This window comes from Vidua macroura, chromosome 4 (genome assembly GCF_024509145.1).
Source record: "Vidua macroura isolate BioBank_ID:100142 chromosome 4, ASM2450914v1, whole genome shotgun sequence".
NCBI lineage: Eukaryota > Metazoa > Chordata > Aves > Passeriformes > Viduidae > Vidua > Vidua macroura.
Genome location: NC_071574.1, coordinates 42,775,391 through 42,784,842, shown reverse-complemented (window position 1 = coordinate 42,784,842; position 9,452 = coordinate 42,775,391).

Genomic DNA, 9,452 nt, shown 5'->3' with positions numbered 1-9,452 from the left:
GCACCAGGCCTTTGCCTTTTCCCTTCATCAAGACGGCTGCAGAAGGCTCATGTGTGGTGCCTGGTACATCTACTACCTGCATGCAGTGGGACACTATCAGAAGTTAAATCACTGGCCAGGGTTCTGCAGAGTGCTGCAGCAGGTGCATATTACCCAAAAGGCAAAGTACAGTGCACATCCACAAGCACTTGCTGAAGAGAAGCAGCAAGTGAGGAACGCGGCCCAGGGAGAAGTGGGTTTCAGACTGATCAAAGCCATAGGCCAGGCATAGCTTAATTATAGATATTTTCTGTGAGGTGCAGGGTGTGTGTGCATGCTTGAGAGAATGAGGATCACAGAAAAATGGGCAAGTTCTATCTGTTACAGGAAGGTAATTTTCAATTAAAGTTCAGCATATTCTTTCAGGCAAAACATGGCAGGCTGAGCGGAGCACCTGCTGCTGCAGCCCAGAGGCAGTCTGATGAGCCAGCTGTGACCGACGTCACCTTGGCTAAAGCAGGATCTGAGGCTCGATTAGGAACAGAAATGTCACTGCTGGGAACCAGGCACAGATCTCTCAGCACTGGGAAGTGGTACCACAGAGAGTGTCCCCGGTGCGAGTCTGATAACGTCAGCACCGAGGTGAGGGTGTCAGTATTTTGTGCGGTTAGTAGAGCTTCCTTGCCAGATCACAGGCTTGGCTTTCAGACCAACAGCTGAAATTTAGCCAGACAGTGATGGCACGCAAAGGTGACTGGATATGGACTGGAGGAAAGTATTGGCAAGGTCCTAGACCTGTGTGAGACAGTTTGGATGGCAAGGGACCTTTAAGCCTCTAAATTTCTTTGCTTCAATTTAGCTATTTGCTAGTGTGGAGTTAACATGGGTGAGTTTATAGGAGCTGCAGTGTGGGAAATAGTTGCTCAGGCATAAAGCAGATGGTGAGTTTACCTGTGGCTAATTTGCTTTATTTCTGGGAAAAAACAAAAACAAAAACAAAAACAACAAAAACAACAACAACAACAAAAAAAAACAACAACCACAAAAAAAAACACAAAAAAAACAAAAACAAAACCAAAAAAAAACCAAAAAAAAAACAAAACAAAAAAAACAAAAAAAAAACAAAACAAAACAAAAAAAAAAAAAAAAAACAAAAACCATGCACTCAGCCACTCAGCACACTTGTATTATTAGCCTACTTGTATTATCAATCTTATACCAACATTTAAAAATCATCGGTGAAAAAATTCACATGAAAACAAACCCCAAATTTATAAACACAAATTTATAAATAACATAAACATAATTTATAAAGTGGGAAGAGAGACTGAGATCCTATCTAACACCTTGGAGAGCCTACCATGTCACAGAATCTGTACAAATATTTTGCGATGGGGATGGCTTTGGTAGAATATCAGTGATTGCTTCCACGAGTTTTAGTCCTTGCTTTCTTGTGTAGATTATCACCATTACTACTTGCAGAAAGCTGTTGTTGTATTTTTTTTCAACCTCAAAACCATTATTATAATAAAATGGACCATCTATAGAAGACACATAAGGATACATCTCTGGACTTTAGATGATAATTTGGAAGTTTGTGTTCACAGACATTTGTGAAAACTCATGCATTCTATTTTCCTTTAAAAAAAAGTAATTCCTGTTATATCAGGAAAGACTATTGCTATTCAAAATGTATATCTGTGCAGTGCTCTAACAAGGGAATTTATAATATACTCTGTAATGCAATACACCTGGGAGGAAAACCATTGAAAACAAATATCACAATTAATTCAAAGCAAACAGGCTTATTCTTCAACAGGTACATGAAGATTTGATGCTGCATGCCAACTAAAATGTATTTTTAGATTTTTTTGTTTTTCAATCTGGCAAACTTACCAAGGGGACATCTGGAAATAAGTATCACATGGAAATAAGTGTCACACTGCAATTACTGTTATTGTAACCTACAAAAATACTTTCTGGAGGCCATAGAGCCCCTATTGCATTTGATAAAATAACATGGTCATGCATTCTGATTTTGAATGAGTTGAATGAGAGGATGACTTCAATGCCTCATAGATATATTTGTAATTTCTGTAATGCTTTCCACATCAGGTTGATCTTGATATTTATTTTATTTGGGTTTCTGACACAGCATGAGGATTACTACAATGAAATGACAGCTACATTTAATTAAGGCATGACTGATGTATCTGCAAATAATCTTAACTGAGAATTTAATTTTTCATTTTGAACTGTTGCAGACAGAACATGATTTCCTTGGTGTTTTTTTTTTTTGTATTTAATATTCTACTGATTTTTCTATTGCTTAAGGAAAAATAGTGTTGCATCTCAAATCGAATAGTTAAGATATCAAGTGTTATCAAATAGCTACTTTTGTTTGACACATGAAATTGATCTGATTAGTCACATCTTGGTGTTGCTCATCCTGGATTGTGAATGCAGGCAATCCTAACAAAAATATTCCATGTTTACATTAAAAAAAAAAAAAGAAAAAAAAGAAAAAAATATTTTCAGGAGCTTCAGCTGAGCATTTTTGTATGAGCTTCTTGTAAACATTCCCAGTAATAGAGACTGGTCAGAGGGCACTTGAAGAAAATAAACAGAAATAGAATATGGCCACAGCTGAACAGAATTCACTTAAATATTCAGGAGACTATTGATAGAAAATGCTGGTAAAATCTGTTCAGTTCTAACATCTGAATAGCTTCAGTAAAAAAAATAAAATTAAATGCCACTTTGAAATAAATTTATTAAAGTTACCACAGTATTCTGGGAGCTTGTGTCAGTTATTCCAGAAATCCAATTTGTTGCAGATATATTGGAGGTTCACGGAAGAGGTAAACAGTTGCTGTGATGAAAAATTCTATGGGAGTAAGTAGGTAGAAGATGGGAAAATTGTTTGTTCATATTATTTGCTCTAGGATATTAATTTCATGTCCAAATTAAAACTGGGCAATGGTATTTGCATTAGCTATGCTTTAATGCAAAAACAAATCACTTTGTTATTATGAGTTAGCAGTTTTTCTTCTTAGAGGAAGAAATGAAAAGCCCTATTTCTTGGACATATAAGCAGATGAGCCATCACCATAGCAACGAAAGGACGTATCCATCGCGTCATTCTGTCAAACAGCCCCTGCATGTGACTCCAAGCTCACATTCCTTACTTCCATCTGAAAGTAGGTTTTAGTCCTGCCATCCAATAAAATCAATACCCAGTAGGATGTTTTCTGTCTGTCATAGTTTCAAAATGAAAAGCTACTTATAGTAGCCTTTCTTGTCTTAAAGGAAGAGTAAAGGTTGTTTATCTATCATATACTAGAGTTAATGAGAAATAGAATTAATAGAAAACAGATCATTAGTTTCCAGGAATTATAAGTTTGCTCCTGCTCTATATTATGTTTAGTGATTCAGCCATGTCTTTGTTACAGAGTATTATGACAGGTTCTTTAGACAGCTTCCAGCAGTGAGTCTGCTTTAAGAGAAACACTACGTTCTCTCCCAGTTATGAAAGAGGCTTTGATTTCTCCACCAAAAGGAAGAGAATCATGCTGCAAACATGACTTACAAATCAGGCAACAGAAACCAAATACAATACACAGTGTTAATTGATGATCCATTTCCCTTGCAAAAAAAAAGGGATTTTATCCAAAGCAGGATTTTATTTTCATGTTCTTGCCCTCCTCAAAAGTGTTTTCTAGCTTCTCTCTCAGACTCTAGAAGGCTGTTTTCCTCATGATGATTGGCTGTCCTCATGATGAGGCTGTTTGCCTCATCTTTCCTCTTCATCTCATTAGATTTTAACCTTCTCTATACCTGCAGTGTGTTAGGAACCAATGTATTTGGCCTTTGCTTTCCTGGTCTAATTCCCAAATATTACAAAAGCAGTGGTGACTTGCACTTGTGTGGGTTCTGCATTTTACCTCAAAGAAGTCAACTCAGATTCAGTTTCTACCTGTTGAATGACTGCTGCAACAAGTGTCTCTGGCAGAAAAGAAATAACAGTTGCCTCATTATATAGATCTTGAGGCAACCTTGCTACTTATGTTTTGTGCTCTGTCTGCTGAACCGTTTATGATGAATACCAGTTGTACCTATGTGTAACACAAACGTTCACTGGAATTAAAAGTTTCAGTTTAACTACAGAGTGATCATACCTTAGGATCCATACACCAGCATGACAGTTATGGAAGGTATGGAGTGCAAGAGATGGAAAAAATTATGATGATGAGAAAGCACCATCTCTCTGTATCACTACAGTAAAGTAATGAATGGTATAATGTACACAAGAATGTATGGCTCCAGAACCTGAACTTTTTTTTCCCTCAATAATGCTTTTTTCAGTCTTATCTAAGTAAGACTGAAGGACGTATATAAAAAATGCTCTTGCTATCTCTGTCTCTCTTTGGAACACACATTTTAAATGTATGAAAATATAAAATGCATGAAAATATATATGAGATGAGGTAAAAGTCCATACTCAAGTGAATTAACAGATATATGGAAAATTATTTGCAAAACATCAGTTTTCCATATCAAATTAATGGTCTTGAAATGCTATCTAAGCAACTTCTGTCAGTTTCAGTTAAGCCAGACCAACTGATATTTTCCAAAACAGATTGCCAGAAGCACGCCAGTGACACTGTTTCCTGTACAAGTGGGAAGTGAATTTGGCAGTCTCCTCCTGGTGGTTTTGTCTGGTATTAAGTCAATTTTCTTCCTAGTCAGTAGTATGGACTACGTTTTGGATTTATGCTGGAAAGTGTAGATAAAACAGGGATGTTTTTTGTTCTCGCTGTGCAGTGTTTACACAAAGTCAAAGCCTTTTCTGTTCCTCACCACACCCCTGTGGAGAGGAGGCTGGAGGTACACTGTGAGTCTTAAGGGAACAGCTGACCCCAACTGACCATAAGGCATCTGGCTCAGCATACAAAGCTGGGGGAAGAAGGAGGAAAGGGGGGGCATTCAGAGTGATGGTGTTTGACTTTGCAAGTCACCATTACATGTGATGGGGCCCTGCTCTCCTGGGCAAGGGTGAGCACCTGTCTGCCCATGGGAACCACTGAATAGTTTTGCTTTGCTTGCATGTGTGACTTTTGCTTCACCTTTACCTGTGTTTGTCTCAAACAAAGAGTATTCACACTTTTAGCTTTTGAGTTCTCTCTTCAATCCCACTGCGGGGGAGTGAGTGAATGACTGTATGGTGCTTAGTTGCAGATTTGGGTTAAACCACAACACTCATGTCAGAAGAAATCAAGCAAACCACATTGTATATACTCTTTTTTCATTAGGTGACATTAGCAAAACCAAGAAGCAGTCCAAGTATTATGTCTAGCAGTTCAGCAGTTCCTTCTTTTTTTTATTTTTTTTTTTTTTTTTTTTTTCCCCAAATGAAATGAAATATTTGAGTTTTAATCCTAAAACAGAAACTCTCAGGTGCTTGGAACTTCAACTCTAAATCCAAAGTTCAAATGTTTTGTTCTTACTTTCAAACTTTCAAACTAGTTAGTAGTTCCTGGAAAGGTGAACACCACACTGAGAAGTGGGATAAAAAAACTGTTCTCAGAAATCAGCAAGGTTTAAAAAAACGGGTGACAAGTATGTACAGTTTGTGCTTGTCGTGGTTTGACATGGAAGTGAATTTTTTCCAGGAAGTTGGGTCAAACCAATCAGTGGTCAGGTTTAGATATTGGCACCTGGAGTGACCACTGAAAGTATGGACACGCCTCTGAGAACACAGGGGGTTAAAAGCAAGAACTCCCAGGAGAACTGTCTCTTTTGGTTCCGGTCGTCAGAGAGTGCAGACGCTCCCCTGCCCAGCTACGGGCTGGGTGGGGGAGGGGAAGCCACGCGGCCTTGCCCAGGTAGGCCGAGGGGCTGAGGGTCTGGAAACCAGCCAGCTCCTGGACGGAAGGGTGGAGAGAAGTGGAGATGCCTTTGCCTCCCCCCCCACAGAGGGAAAGAGACAGAGAGCCTGGCGGCACCTGGAAATTTGCCGGCAGAGGAGAAGGAGAAGGGGGGGGATGGCCAGCGTGGGAGGCGGAACGCTGGACCGAGATATCAGCCGTCCAAGGAGTCTGAACGTTTAACCCTTTCCAGGAAATGAGGGCTTTTTAAAAGTATTACTCCTCCTTGATTTGTAGTGGAAGAGAGATAGTCCGGGAACTGAGATGTTAGAAGAAGAAATATTTAGGTGGGAAGAGATGATGAAGTAGCTTTTGGCTGGACTTTTCTTGTTAGCCATGGACTGAACCAAAATCTCCTGCAGTGGAGACTGCATTTTAGGGGGATGCAGTAGTGACCCAGGGAGACCTGTTTCAGCTTCGAACAGCACAAGAATGGCGAGAAACGAAGAAAGCTGAAGAGGGAATGGTGATACCCTCTGTCTTCGGGAAGAAGATGAGTCCTGTTTGGACCCCTCGGCCCCAGGGGAAAATGGGGGGGACTGTAGTCCCAGGATGAGAAACTGAACTGTTGTATCTTTGGGTCTGTGGCAAAGCATCCTTAAAGGAGCCCTATGAGCAGTCTGTCCATGCACGGTGGTGAGAGCACTGTGACATGGAAAGGAGAGCGTCACACTGGCAGATTTTTTCCTGGCGGTTGCCATGTGTGACAGGGAAACACAGGGGAGCAGCTGTGTTTCCTGGGGGGTCTGTGGTACAAGAGAGACTTCTCTCTCCCTTGATAGTTTGAGTATTGATTATCTGAAGGGTGGTAATTTGATCAGGAATCCCGGGTGATGTTTCATGCTGGGTGTTTTTGGAATTGGGAGGAGGAGGGGTGGTTTAAAAGGTCTTCATCCTGGATTTAGTTTATGTGTTTTCTGTATTAGTAGTAGTTTAATAAAGTTTTTTTTTCCTTCGTTATTAAGCTTGGGCCTGCTCTGCTCTGTTCCTGATAACATCTCACAGCATTTATTTAGGGAAGGTGCATTTTCATGGGGATGCTGGCATTGCGCCAGTGTCCAACCATGACAGTGCTCAATAGATTACTTCACATTAGTGTTCATTCACACAGGACTCTTAATGAATTTAATTAGACTGCTTCTGCCACCAAATTTCATTCTTCTTAGCTGCCGTTGTGTCTGCCTAGATCAATGTTTGTGTCAACAGATATGCTGTATTTCTTTCCAGTCTTGAAAAGTTTTCACCTGACACTAGGGGGACACTAGTCCTTCATCAGCGATACCAGCCTTATCAGTTCTATAATTTTACAAATGCTGTCATTATCTGCTGACCAAAAGTTTGTTCCACCTGTTTTCTCTGCTGAGAAATCTGGTTCAACAGATCCATTTTGCCTCCTTTGGTAAGCTCCTGGTTTTCTTGTTTTTTAGATCTTTCAATGTCCAGCTTCAAGTGGGAGCCTGGGCTATTACTAGGTCCTAAATGTGCCAGATCAAATGACTTGGCCCTTCTCAGTTTAAGTCTGTGCACGTGAACAGATTTCCAGTTTTCCAAGGCTCCTATTAATCTGCTTCTCTATAATTTCAAAACTGTTACCTTAGCTAAAATAGAAAAAAAAAAAAAAATCTATAACCACCACGCCTTGAAGAAAGGACTGCTAAGTCATCTTTTAAATCCAAATACTTTATGCTTGGGAAAAAAACAAAGAAAGATAATTAGAAAAAATTATTGTCATTTTGAAGGCCACAAAGTATTTTTTTTTTAATTTTTTCTGTAAGATGTATTCTATTAACTTTAAATGCAAGTGTAAAGTCTTTAGCTGATGTAATACTAAGAGAATATATCTGTGTTTGTTTTTAAAAAAATCAATATTACAATTTGATTCAGATATGCCATTGTTTCCCTTTATTTCATAATCTGTGGATATTAAATCATGACAATTTCCATTTGTGAGAAGCTTGCTGATATGTATACTTAGATTAAGTCTGTAATTTGTTATAGATTTATATTTAGAATTTGGTGTCTTCCAATGTGCCTGGTTAAAGCTGTGGCTTTGCAGTGCAAAGTGCAAAATCTCCAAAGGTAAATGTAGCCCAAGTGCCAATGATTCCTAAATGGTATGCTGTGCTGTATAGGGTGTCATAAGGACAGTAGAAACTTGGCAGCACCCCATTTGCTCTGCCATTTGTTTTTAGTACCTAATCTAAAGAGTCTGCTTTACAGGTTTGTCCTGTGACCCAGGAATAAAGAACCAGATAGATTAAGATTTCTATCCATCACAAGCAGTTCAAAGGCCTGTCTTTGGTGGCTGAGGATCTCAGAACTATCAATACAATTCCCTTGTTGTGTAAGCTTTGACTCTGCTGGCGCTGATGGTGGGATTGGGTGTGTGTATCCGTCTTCTGAGGGAGAATTACCAGGTACACTGTCTGTGTGACTTATTTAAGTTGCATTCTCATCAAAGATGGTATAAAATATTCTGAAACCTTACAGATGTTGTGCTGGAATCAAGTCACATAGAATGAGTTACAGCCATCAAATATTCCCCCACCACATCATCTCAAGACTCAGTCCCAGCCCTAAGAGTCCAGTATCCTCCAATACCAGTGAGAACAGCAGCCTGATGATTGTCATGATTTTATTTTGTTTGTCAGCTTTCATCATTGTCTGGAGGATGGAAACATCTGCCATGTAGTGCAAAGGGAAAAAACTTAAGTGCAGTGAATACACCCTATAGAAATACTTTGTAGTAATGCAGTCTTTTCTATTTTACTTAAAAAAATGTATAATACAGATTAAGTGAATAAGCACAGGTTAGTCATACTGGGACTCCTCAAAGTGGTCACTAATAGCAAGGGATTGTATAGGCTGGATGTGACAAATAATTTCATCAAGAACTGTTCATCATAACAAATATTCAGATGCATAACCAGAGATGAAATGTAGGTAAACTAATTCTTCACATTTAATCCCTCCAACTAAATTAGTCTTTCTAAATACAGTTCTTTCATAAATTTAGAGGAAGAGAAAAATGAACATCTCTATAGGAAACCAGAAAAGCCCAGAAGATCTAGAACATTCAGTATTGCATCTTTAATCACAATTTGAAAACATTTTTTCAGCATTTGTACAATAAAAAAAAAAGAACATATACACAAGAACTAAGGAACAAAATCTAGGCATATTGCTAGTACTACATAAAGAGCACCTGGTCTCATTAGGATGATATTTTATTTTCTTCACAGTATACCAATTTAATGGATCTAGCAGGGAAATAGCAACAAAAACTAAGCAACTAGAATGACAGTGTCATCTCTGTGGAAACATCAGTACTTATTCATCATCATCTTCAGTGCTACAAGATGTCACCTAGAGAATTCATTCTGAGATTTTTCTTTTTCTAACAAGGGTTTAGCTTAATTTATATTCCCTACATGTAAAATGCAGCTTTATCATATTAAATTACATGACTTCTGTATCTCTCTGCATAAAAGCCTTTTTTTAAGAGAAACAAAGTATTCTGTTGCCTTGAACACAGGTCTTTGGCCT